Below are 11,010 nucleotides of genomic sequence, written 5' to 3'. Positions count from 1 at the left end.
CACATCAGATCTTCACGACTGAGACTGTCAAGCTCTATAGTATTACACATCAATGATTCCACTTTAACAAATGTTTCGATTTGATAAAGTTTACAGCTAATAGTAGGCTAGTCAGGGATGTGGAAGCCTGTTATTCTCACGGCTAAACTCGCCAAGCCTATTGTAAAACAATACACTAAAAATCTGCTTCATGTTGTGACATCCACATTAACTGATTTTATTTAAGTCAAACATACTATTTGATGATAGAATAAACCTGACTACATGTACATCTGCTTGGACCAACAAAAGTACTTTTCAAGGGGTCAGATCAGGTAAGAAAATAGCTGTTTTCACTTTTCACCATGCACATTGAAATGAGGGTGTGGGAATGTTGCACATGGACTGAATTTGGAGGTGTTTGCCTCACCGTAACACTGTATCAAGACCATCAACTTTACCACTGGGCTAGCTGGTCCTTCGGCCCCCCTCCCAGGGCACAGCTAAGGTGGGATTTCACAATCAGGCCTCCTGCTGTTTTGTTGTGGTCTACATACAGTAGCTCTGCAAATTGTTCTCTGGAGGTTTGAGAGATAAAAAAAGAGATGAATGCAGGTGATTTACCCCTGTGGTCTGGACCACCCATCCTCTGTTTGCACCCCGTTATCAGCAGTTTTTCGAGGCACGATTCACCACCAGGCCTTTGGAGGGCAGTTAGGTGACAGCCAATTACAGGTTTACAAATCTCAGAGATCAAGGATCATTCAGCTATTTTCTCTTTCTCTGTATCAATGCATCTTCAGGGCCACAAAATGGTATTCCAACACATTAAAGCCATCATTCTCATGGGGACTGATGCCAATTCTTTACTGGCTAATTCTGTACTTTCAAGTAATGGCATAAAGCCAATAAATAAAATTTAAATAAAGTGGTTATCTTAGGTATTTTAATGTGTTAGAACAGAAACTAAAAGTAAATTAAATACTTTAATGTGACATTGTTTTGATTGTTAAAAAAAAAAAGTACTTGTGCTGTTTACAGAAGTCCTCAATCTGCGTGTTGCCAAATCTCCAAGTTTACACAGATGAAACACAATTTCCCCAACAAGGAGACAATAGCCTGAATCATTAAAATAGCTACTAAAACCCCACAGCTACACGATCATTATTTAGGTTGTGAATCTGAAGTATCGCTGTGGAAATGAAGACCTGAGTGCATTACAAAAAAAGCTGTATAGTGACAAAGTAAAGCAAATGACTAGGAAAAGAGTACAAAACAAAATCCAAATGTTTGAATGTCCCAGTAGGAATTGTTGATTCTGTTCTCAGGAATTGGCAGCTACATCAAACCTCCTAGAGGCTGCCTAGCAAAGGTCGTCATTAAAAAAAAAAACCTCTGTGCAAACCAAAAGAAGACCTGAGAGAAATGATACAGAGATGTCATTACTTAAAAAAGGCCATCTAGAGATTACCCAAATGTTTAATAGTGACCAGTTGTCATGTTGGAAAAAGTGTTTATGGTCACATGGCACTAAAATAGAGGTTTAAGCCAAAATTCAAAGTTATACCAGTGGAAAAATCCAACACCCCCCACACCTTAAACAACAAACCAGTGATGTACAATATGGTGACAGACCAGAGCCATTTAGATTTTGTGGGAGCTATGAATAATAAAAAATAAAATAATAATAATAAAATTCAAATGTTCTCATTTTATTTATCTTATCCTATTATTTTAGTGAGTAGAATGAGTAAATTAAGGCAAAATATATTTTTTAAATACTGTAAAAAAACAAACAAACAAAAAACAACAACAAGAAACCCATTTTCTCCCAACTCGCAAATCAATTATTGCGGTATGCGAGAGGTACTCTGTTCTCATTCTGTTCCTGCTATAGTTTAGGCTTATGCTAAATAGCAGGCTAACTAAACTAAATGGATGCAAAACTGTATAAGTGCCTTGCTGTTTTTCTGTAACTATAGCTTGGCACAGTATTCGAGACACAAGGCATGCATTCATTAAGGCCTAATCATTACCAGATTACTGAAGCTTGAAGGACATCATGTCCCTTTAGTCATCCCATTCTTAAATATCAAATTAATTGATTCACATTTGAGGTGACCAACTGGCAAAGTGTCCTCGTCAGCTGCCCTGTCAGAAGAACAGACCCATGCAAGAGAGGAGGCAACATATCGACCAGCAGGCCTATTTCTGCTTAACCTTTTCCTAAAAGTAGACTTCAGCCGAAGAGGTGGCAACCATACCAAATAATGCATTTACACTACATAATGGATAATGTATATTCAGGTGATCATTGTCAAAGTAAAGACATATATAATTATGCATAAATAAATATACATAAAGTAGTGATAAATGAGTTTAAGTATTAATTAGAAATATTTAGAAATGCTCAAAGTGTAAGAAGTTCCATTACTTCTCACAAAATAAAATGTCATACAGATATCGATACCTAGACTTCGATACTGGTTCCTGAATGATACTTTTTGCAATACCAATTTTATGAAATCTGTTTTAACAAGATTACCTTACAACATTACCTAAAACAAAAACGTTTTTTTTTTTTTTTTTTAGTTTGTTGAATATTTAACACTCAAAGACTCAAATAGGGTACTGGGGGGCAGAATATATGCCTCACGCTCAAGCGCACACATAAAGCTTGCCGCAAAGCACTGGCGGTAACACTTTATTTTGATAGTCCCTTTTGAACATTCTGTTGAATATAAGTAACTTTGCATCTACATGTCAACTAACTCTCATTAGAGTATTAGTAGACTGTCTGTTTAATATTTGCTAACTCTTTATTGATATGTTCATTCAACAGACATTCTACTAACTAGTAACTTTGCAACTACATGTCAACTTATTCTAACCCTAACCTAATGAGAGTTAGTTGACATGTAGGTGCAACGTTACTTATAGTCAACAGCATGTGTTAAAGGGACCATCAAAATAAAGTGAAAACCTAGTGTTTTCTGAGTCAGTGTTGGCTGCAAAGATGAAGTTGAAAAAGCTGATTCATCATCTCCACAGTATACTGAACGCACACGCCTACAAATGGAAAATGCACCATTTGGATTACATAATTACAATTACATTCTCATGTCTGTGAAGTATTCTATACGCTGAATTTTGGTTTATTTATATTAAGTTTAAGTTATTCCGTGCACTGTCAAGTACTTCATCAGGTTTGTCATGTTGCAGATCTTGGCAGCAATTATCTTGTCGCAAATATTGCATTGCGCTCTGTTGGCGTCGAGCCTGGTGAAATGTAGCCACACTTTTGATCCTTTCCACATCTTTTACATCTATGGGGGTTGGGACGCTTCCCCCATTTACACTGCATTTTCTTGATGCCTCACCACAGCCAATCATGCTGCATGTTTATTGGCTCACTGATGTTGACGAGATTAACCCCTTAGATATCGGAATTTGGTACCAAATGACTAAACATTTGTTGATACTCCATTCGGTCGGTGCCTAAAATATATCAAACTCGATACCCAGCCCTATATATATGTATACATACAGTTGTATTCGAAATGATTCAACCCCCATTGCAAATCAGTTTTATTGGCAAAATGTACAGACTTTGAGCTGTTTGCAATGAACAAATCAAACAAAAGTAATTGAAATAGCTCAACACAACAAATGTTTCAAGTGGTTTCCCCAAATTCAACTGAAAATGCAACATTTGTGACCCGATCTGGCGAAATGAGTCGGAAGTCGCAACGTTCCATTTTAAGATATGGGCCGTTTATGTGGAAAAACAATGAAATAATTTTTTTTTAAATTATTATTATTATTGCTAAATTTCAAAGAACAGACATTCAAAAATAATCTCCTAAAGTTTCGTAGTCCAGATAATTGAGAAAAGGTATTTAAATGACTATTAAAGTTTACAAAGTTTTACTAAATTCGCTGGAAATGAATATTGCTTTTCTCAACTCCTCTCGTCACCTCTGAGCATTTCCCGGGAATCCCCTCAAACGTCTCTGCTTTCCAAATATGGTGTTACACGTTGTATAGAACCAATCATAAAGCTTACAAATGTACACAAATGCTGATCATTTGTCAATTTGTCAACCGTTTCGACTGACCGGCACGCGATTGGTCCAGCCATCCTCCTGTCAGACTCGTAGCGCTATGTGTAAACAAGCTAGCAGATATCCTCAGAAAGATTAAATATTATTAATTTGAGAAATGTCGCTGTCAAAAGAGAGCAAAGTCGCCAAAAGCGTTGAACTCACTGGAGGCTTCTAACCTAAGCTCTGCTGCTGGTCATCAAGAGTGGCTAAGGCTAACGTTATAGTCAGTGATTTTTTGGGATCTGGAGACGTGTCATCCTCTGATGACATCGTGTATGGATGTGAGTGAGTGCAATTATTCTGTGAGTGTATTTATCTGCAAGGAGAATCCATTACAATGTGTTTGATTTATTTTAACCCAATATTTAACTGTTGGTATCTCCGTTATGAATATGTTACACTGTTGTTGTCAACTAGCCAACACAAAGATATGATTGCATAGGCTAACATTATTTGTTCTCTGTTTCCTTGTCTCTCTGCCTCTCTCACTTTCTCTCTCTCTCTCTCACACACACACACACACACACACACACACACACACACACACACACACACACACACACACACACCCTCTCTCAAGCAAAACTGTAGCACCTCTGTTCAATCTTTCTGATTTTAGTAAATGTTTGTAAAAGTGCCTTTTAAATTATTTATTCAAATAAAAAATGTAAAATAATTTGAGCTTCAGCCTGGCATAATAGCATATATTAATGTCTTTGGTCAAATTAAGCTGTACAATAAATAGTTAATCCCTTTAAATGCAATAGATTTTGAAAGATATCAACAAAAAACGGGCAAAAAACTTTAAAAGCGATTTTCTCAGGTTTTCAATTGGAAAAAGAGGGCAGACGACCATAATTCAAATGTGTATATCTTTACAACCATTCAAGGTATGACTTTCACTAGGATATCAGTTGAAAGCTTATGGTCTCCTCTTTCCATTAATACCAAAATCTCAATTTTGAAGTTTGGGTCACTGTGACTCATTTTGCTGGATCAGGTCACATTTAATGACTTCTGCAGTCTCAAAATTATTCATCCCCTTCATTGGCAAGCATCTTTAGTACTTAGTAGAACACCCTTTTGCTGTTATGACCTGCTGCAAATGAGATGTTTAACCAGACACCAGCTTCTTAGCCCATTCCTCATAAGCTATGGCCTCTAGTTCAGTAATATTCTTGCGTTTGCATGCTGGAACTGCCTTCTTTAAATCCCACTTCAGATTTTCTATGGGGTTCAAGTCAGGTGACTGTGATGGCCACTGCAGAATATTACAGGACTTCTTCTGCAACCAAGCCTTGGTGGAATTTGAGGTAGCCTATGCTTGGGATCATTGTCCTGTTGGAAGGTCCAGTGCAAGCTTCAGCTTCCTCACTGATGGCATGACGTCTTCTTCTAGGTTCCCTTTCGAGATTGGTAACTCTACATTGCGTAGTTAGCGCTGCGGGAACTCCTCCCTTCTCCACTTTTGTTGAAATCTTATGGGCTAACGCCAACTTGGAACAGCTGGCCAATTGTCGCAAAGTATGCAAATACTGACAGGCTCGCAGGCAGTATAAAATGCATGGGCGCAACAATTGCGTCAGAATCTCTTTCTTCACGCTGCCATCGTGCACCAGGAGGACTAGCAACCTTTTTCTCCGAGCATCCGATGGCTTCAACTTGCCAGATTTGCACGGGCTCCATCGACACGCCCGACGAACATGAGTTCTGCATCGCCTGCCGAGCTGCTGGTGCACGCCCTAAGAACCAGGAGGGACCTGATTCGCACTATAACTGCCGCTAGTGGGCCCTCCCCCGTCTGGAAGTGAAGATGATGACAGGGCCTGGAGTCGCTGTCATCCATCGTCATTGCGCTCACCTGTCCTTTTCGCGGACACAAGCTTTCGCCCGATACGATTACGATTCGATTCGATTTAGGGCTATACCGATTGCTTTATTGATATTTAGATATTATGTGCCAAGTTTACACAACCAGTTACGTTAATTAACTTACAAATGCAACCAAAATATATAACATGAACGTTTAATTAAAATCTTTGAAAATTGCACACCCTCTCCTAATTGGGACATTTACAACAGGAGAGTTAATTTGTAAAAACAGATAACGTTCTTGCTGATTTTCATAAATCATTTTTTATTAAATTTTTTATTGTGCATTCCAAGTTATATCAATCAAACTGCAGCTGGGTTGTTTTGATTAAGCAATAATAACTAAAAAAATATAGGTAACTTACAAAATTAAAGTTCACTGAAAGTATGTTACAGGGGACTTTTCCCTCACCACTAACGTGCTGCTTTAGCAAGTTTCTGTGAAAAAAGTTTCAGCTTTTATTTTCCTTATACGCCCCGAAGAAGATATCACAGGTCCGTTGAAAATATCCAACCTCGATCACTTTTAGTCAGCTTTGACGAAACTCCTCTTAGCTAGCGCGTCTTTTCGAAGTGACTAACAGCCTTGTCACCTGACCTGAATACTGTGTGCTGATTTGCTAAAAGTAATTTCACTTAGGCCTAAATGCCAATGAAAATTACCTACGAATTGTCATTTAAGTGAAATTACTGAACTTAAATATACAAGCTTGATAAAAATGATCATTCTAGAATATATATATATATATATATTAGGGCTGTGAATCTTTGGGTAGACAGCGAATCGATTCGATTCACGATTCAGAGGTTTTTGATTCGATTCAAAAACGATTTTTGCAAATCAGAACGATTCAATTCGATTCGATTAACAATGAAATTTGATTCGATTCGATTATTAACGATTCTATTCTGTAAATTTTAGTATACATCTGTATCTGAGCAAATAAAATCAAATTTGGGGAAATTCATGACCATTCAATAGATTTAATAACTTGATTCAAGACTTCAGTTCAATACCTTAACTTCTTAGGACTCAAAATACATTAAGGCAAGTAAACCAAGAAAAATAATACTACTTCTACATATTCAATGCACCATGAGTGCTTTTATTGTAAACATTGCACACATTTCCTGAACATTTAGGAAATACAGCAAAGTGTGTAAATACAGCAAAGAAAGTGTGTAAATACAGCAAAGTGCAGAAATGCAACAGGCCAAGTCCAACGGGCAGTAACACCACACAGTGCGATTAAAACATGGTGGTGAGTGTAAGACAGATATGAACAAACACATGGCTATGATATGACTTGCTTTAGATCTACTTGAGATTTTTTTTCAAAAATATTAATTGATCATCACAATCTGGCCGTAATCTGCTTCTCTGAGAAGACACTATGTCTCCTGCGGTGCTGAAAACTCTCTCTGAGGCCACACTAGTAGCAGGAATGCAAAGACAACTTCTTGCCAGATTTGCAAGGATTGGTAGCTTGGCCTCATGGGACTTCCACCAGTCCAGTGCATTTTCAGTCAGTGGCAGAGGAACCATGGATCTGTATTTGAGTACCTCATCTCTGCTGACCACGCTAGCGGACCTTGATAGTGGACAGGTCTCTGGCACCTGCTGAAAGATGTTGCCGAAGAGCAAATCCATAGCTTTCAATTTTTTTGCAGGACGCATCTCATCTGAAAAAGAAAATTAATTAGAGTGATGGAAACACATGATGAAAAAGTTGTTTGTTTGCATCTCATTTCTTGTCCTTAAATACATTTTGAATTACAAATGCATCCCAAACTTCTATGCTACAGTATGCCTACCCTTTAAATTTAAACAGATGACTTATTATTAACAAGTTATTAAAATAAATACCTTCTTCAGCTGTGTCTGGTGGTTTCTCTTCAACTGCATCCTCCTGCTGACGTTCCACTTGAATCTGTAACAAAATGAAATATAAATACGATCACCAGTCAAGTCAATAATTTCACTAAAACAAGCCAAGTACTATTTCGGACCATCATATTACAATCTTATAATCCTTAATACAGTCTAGTTAATTAGCCAGCATTTGGTTCATGAAAATAAGGGAAGTTGCAAACATACACTGTTTGTGGCATCAACAGTAAGTTTAGTGAAGACAAATTCTCTTTCTTCGTTTTCTAGAAAGGGTAGCCCTTTGAAGCGGGGGTCCAATGCAGATGCTAGCAAAATAAATACTATTAGTTGTTACCAAGTCAAAATGAAAACTTTGAACAATGTTGTGCTATTAAAAGTTTTAATATAAGCAACAATTTGGTCTTAATAATAAATATTTCAAAGATTGTTGTGCATTTGCAATACTTTTGCTTTTGACAATTAGAGAGACATCTTACCTTTAAGCAGAATGTCGCGGGAGTTCGTATATCGGGATGAAAAGTCCGTTGTCATCGCTGATTTCATTTCTCGAGTCATGTCTGTATCGTCCTCGCAGGGCTCGAGATGTTTGAGTAGTTTAGCCTGGAGAGGCGCAATCACAGACACGGTTGGTTGGTTGTTCTTCTTCACACATCATAGTAGTAGCGATCTTAATGGGTGCCATCACTTTCACAATATCCTCAGCATTATTGATGTCCGTTTCTGTGAGAGTGTGTACTTCTGTTCTCCTCCGCAAATCCTTTGACATAAGCGTGGCCAAGATTGCCGTTTGTTGTTCTAAGAAACGCTCAAGCATTTCCACAGAACTATTCCACCTAGTGCAAACGTCCTGTTTAAGTTTGTGTACCGGCAAGCCGAGAATTTGCTGTTTCTCTTTTAACGTGCATGTAGCAGTTGAACTTCAGTGGAAAAAAGAGACAATACGTCTTACTTTGCCCAACAATCGCTCTGCACTGCTAACTTTCATGGCCTTTTGAGACACCAGGTTCAGAGTGTGTGCAAAGCAAGTGATGTGGGGGGTAAATCCAGTAACTTTACCTGCAACAATCATATTGCGGGCGTTATCAGTAACAAGAGCAGGACTCTTGTCTGCAATTGTCCACTCGGAGCAGGCATCGCACAGCAATTCTCCAATGTTTTTGCCTGTGTGGGCTTCGTTTAGAGTCCTTGTTTGAAGAACGAAGCTCTGCATTTGCCAGTTCATGGAAATCAGATGTGCGGTAATTGTCACATAAGACTCTGTCGAACACGACGTCCAAGAATCAGTCGTGAGGGCAACACGGACAGATTGAGAAAGCTTGAGCTGTAGCTCCTCTTTCGTAGACCGATACAATTCCGGGATGCATTTTTCACTGAAAAACTGACGGCTGGGTATTTTGTATCTTGGTTCTAAAGTGTTTTTCATTTCTCGGAAACCAGTGTTTTCCACCACGCTATATCCTTGCAAATAAATCTTGCAATAGATGCAGTTATTGCTTTAGCACGATGGGTGTTTTCGGAAAGACTCTGAAGTTGACCAAATAGGTTAGAAGTAGCACTTCTCACGTCCGACCCTGAAATACTAGCTGCTTTATGTGCAGGTATTTCTATATTAATGGCATGGCGTCTGCGGAGATGGTTGCTAAGGTTCGTTGTATTTCCAAAGTATTTTAACTCAGATTTACAATGTCTGCAAATTGCAACGGACTTGTCAATCTTTCCATTTACTTTGTGAAAACCGAAGTAATCCCAAACCTTTGATCTCATGTTGGCTGGTGCCTTGCAAATTTCTCCTTCGTTGCCCTCCCTTGTGCACGGCTGCGTTTATTCAAATGACAACAAACAGGCGCGAATTGAAGATTAGTGACGCAATCCACTGCGCCACTGCAGTGAGGGCGCACTTTACGTCGCAGACGCAACTAATTTAAGATTTATATTTCTTTTTTTAAATTATCCATCGTATATTCGTTATATAGTCGCGATTCATTCGATTTTTAAATATAAAATCGATTATTGACCGAAACAAACGATTCACGATTCAAAAATCCATGTTTCAAGATCGATGCATATGCATCGGCAGGATTTGTAATCGATGCATCGAGAAAATTAATGAATCGTTACACCCCTAATATATATATATATATATGAGACGATACACACACACACACACACACACACACACACACACACACACACACACACAAACGCCCCTCCCCAAACTGCTGTAAAACTCTTGCTCTTGCTTAACCTTTTCTGAAAAAGAACAGAATCACTGCTGAATACACAGAAGGAGAGCTGACATTAAGCAAACAGAAACTTGTGGCGTTAAAGGCAAGAAGGATCCTCCAGTGTAGGGACCTTTTGCTAAAGAAAACGTCAGCACTGATCTTCAGCAGAAGCTATTTTTGGGGAAGAGGACAGCAGGCTATGTCTTGCATTCCAACCGTCCTTCATGATTTTGAGGAGGTTGGTCATGACAGTTTATCTGGTCATATAGGGCAGCATACAAAACAACTGTGGTAATACTTAGAACAGCATTGTCCTACACACACTTGTCCAAGAGTGTGTGTACTGCATGTGCGTACATGTGAGGTAGGTAGGTGAACACTTGGCCACTTGGCATCATTATCAGAGAAAGAAGGTTGCAGTGGGTGAAAGGAGAGGGGCACCACATGCAGCCCAGCTGCACAAAAAAAGTCGTCGGCCTCTGCAAACCTCCAGAGAACCATTACACAGACAGCGGCTTCAGCAGGCGGCACATTGTTAACCCACAGAAAGTCATCGTGGTATTATCTCTGCTGCCTTGATCTTCCTCAGGGATTTCCGCTTTCCTCTTTTATTTTTCCTCAATGTTCGTTTAGTCTGAATCTTCCAAGTATTCTTCCTACCAAAGGACGGACATGTTCTTGAAAAATGTCCTGGTCATTTTATTTATTTATCATTGGATTGTAAATTGCATCATGGAGGAATGTAGTGTGTTGTCTTCTAGAGCAATTATAAGTTCACATGCCTTTACACTGTTTTTGCAGAGATGACAACACAGAGTGTTAATCTCTGTAAACTCTATATTGTACAACTGTAAAACTAAAACCATGTAAAATTATATTAAACTCTTTTAAATCTACTAACAATGTCTACAAGTGGTGTTGTGTAATATGCATAAGA

The 11,010-nt window shown here is 38.5% G+C and overlaps 1 long non-coding RNA gene across 1 annotated transcript; it reads right to left on the bottom strand.

Moving 5' to 3' along the window:
* Positions 1-7,339: 7,339 nt before the first annotated feature.
* On the bottom strand, positions 7,340-8,411 carry LOC309482176. The gene is made up of 4 exons (XR_014200254.1): positions 8,325-8,411; positions 8,056-8,153; positions 7,825-7,888; positions 7,340-7,640 (listed from the first exon to the last, which is right to left on the bottom strand). It is a non-coding gene; the product is annotated as an uncharacterized lncRNA (long non-coding RNA).
* Between the last annotated feature and the right edge of the window lie 2,599 nt (positions 8,412-11,010).

This window comes from Leuciscus leuciscus, assembly GCF_965113295.1.
Source record: "Leuciscus leuciscus genome assembly, chromosome: 2".
Classification (NCBI taxonomy): domain Eukaryota; kingdom Metazoa; phylum Chordata; class Actinopteri; order Cypriniformes; family Leuciscidae; genus Leuciscus; species Leuciscus leuciscus.
The sequence above is the reverse complement of the archived record's forward strand: the minus strand, read 5'-3'. Positions and strand labels throughout refer to the sequence as shown.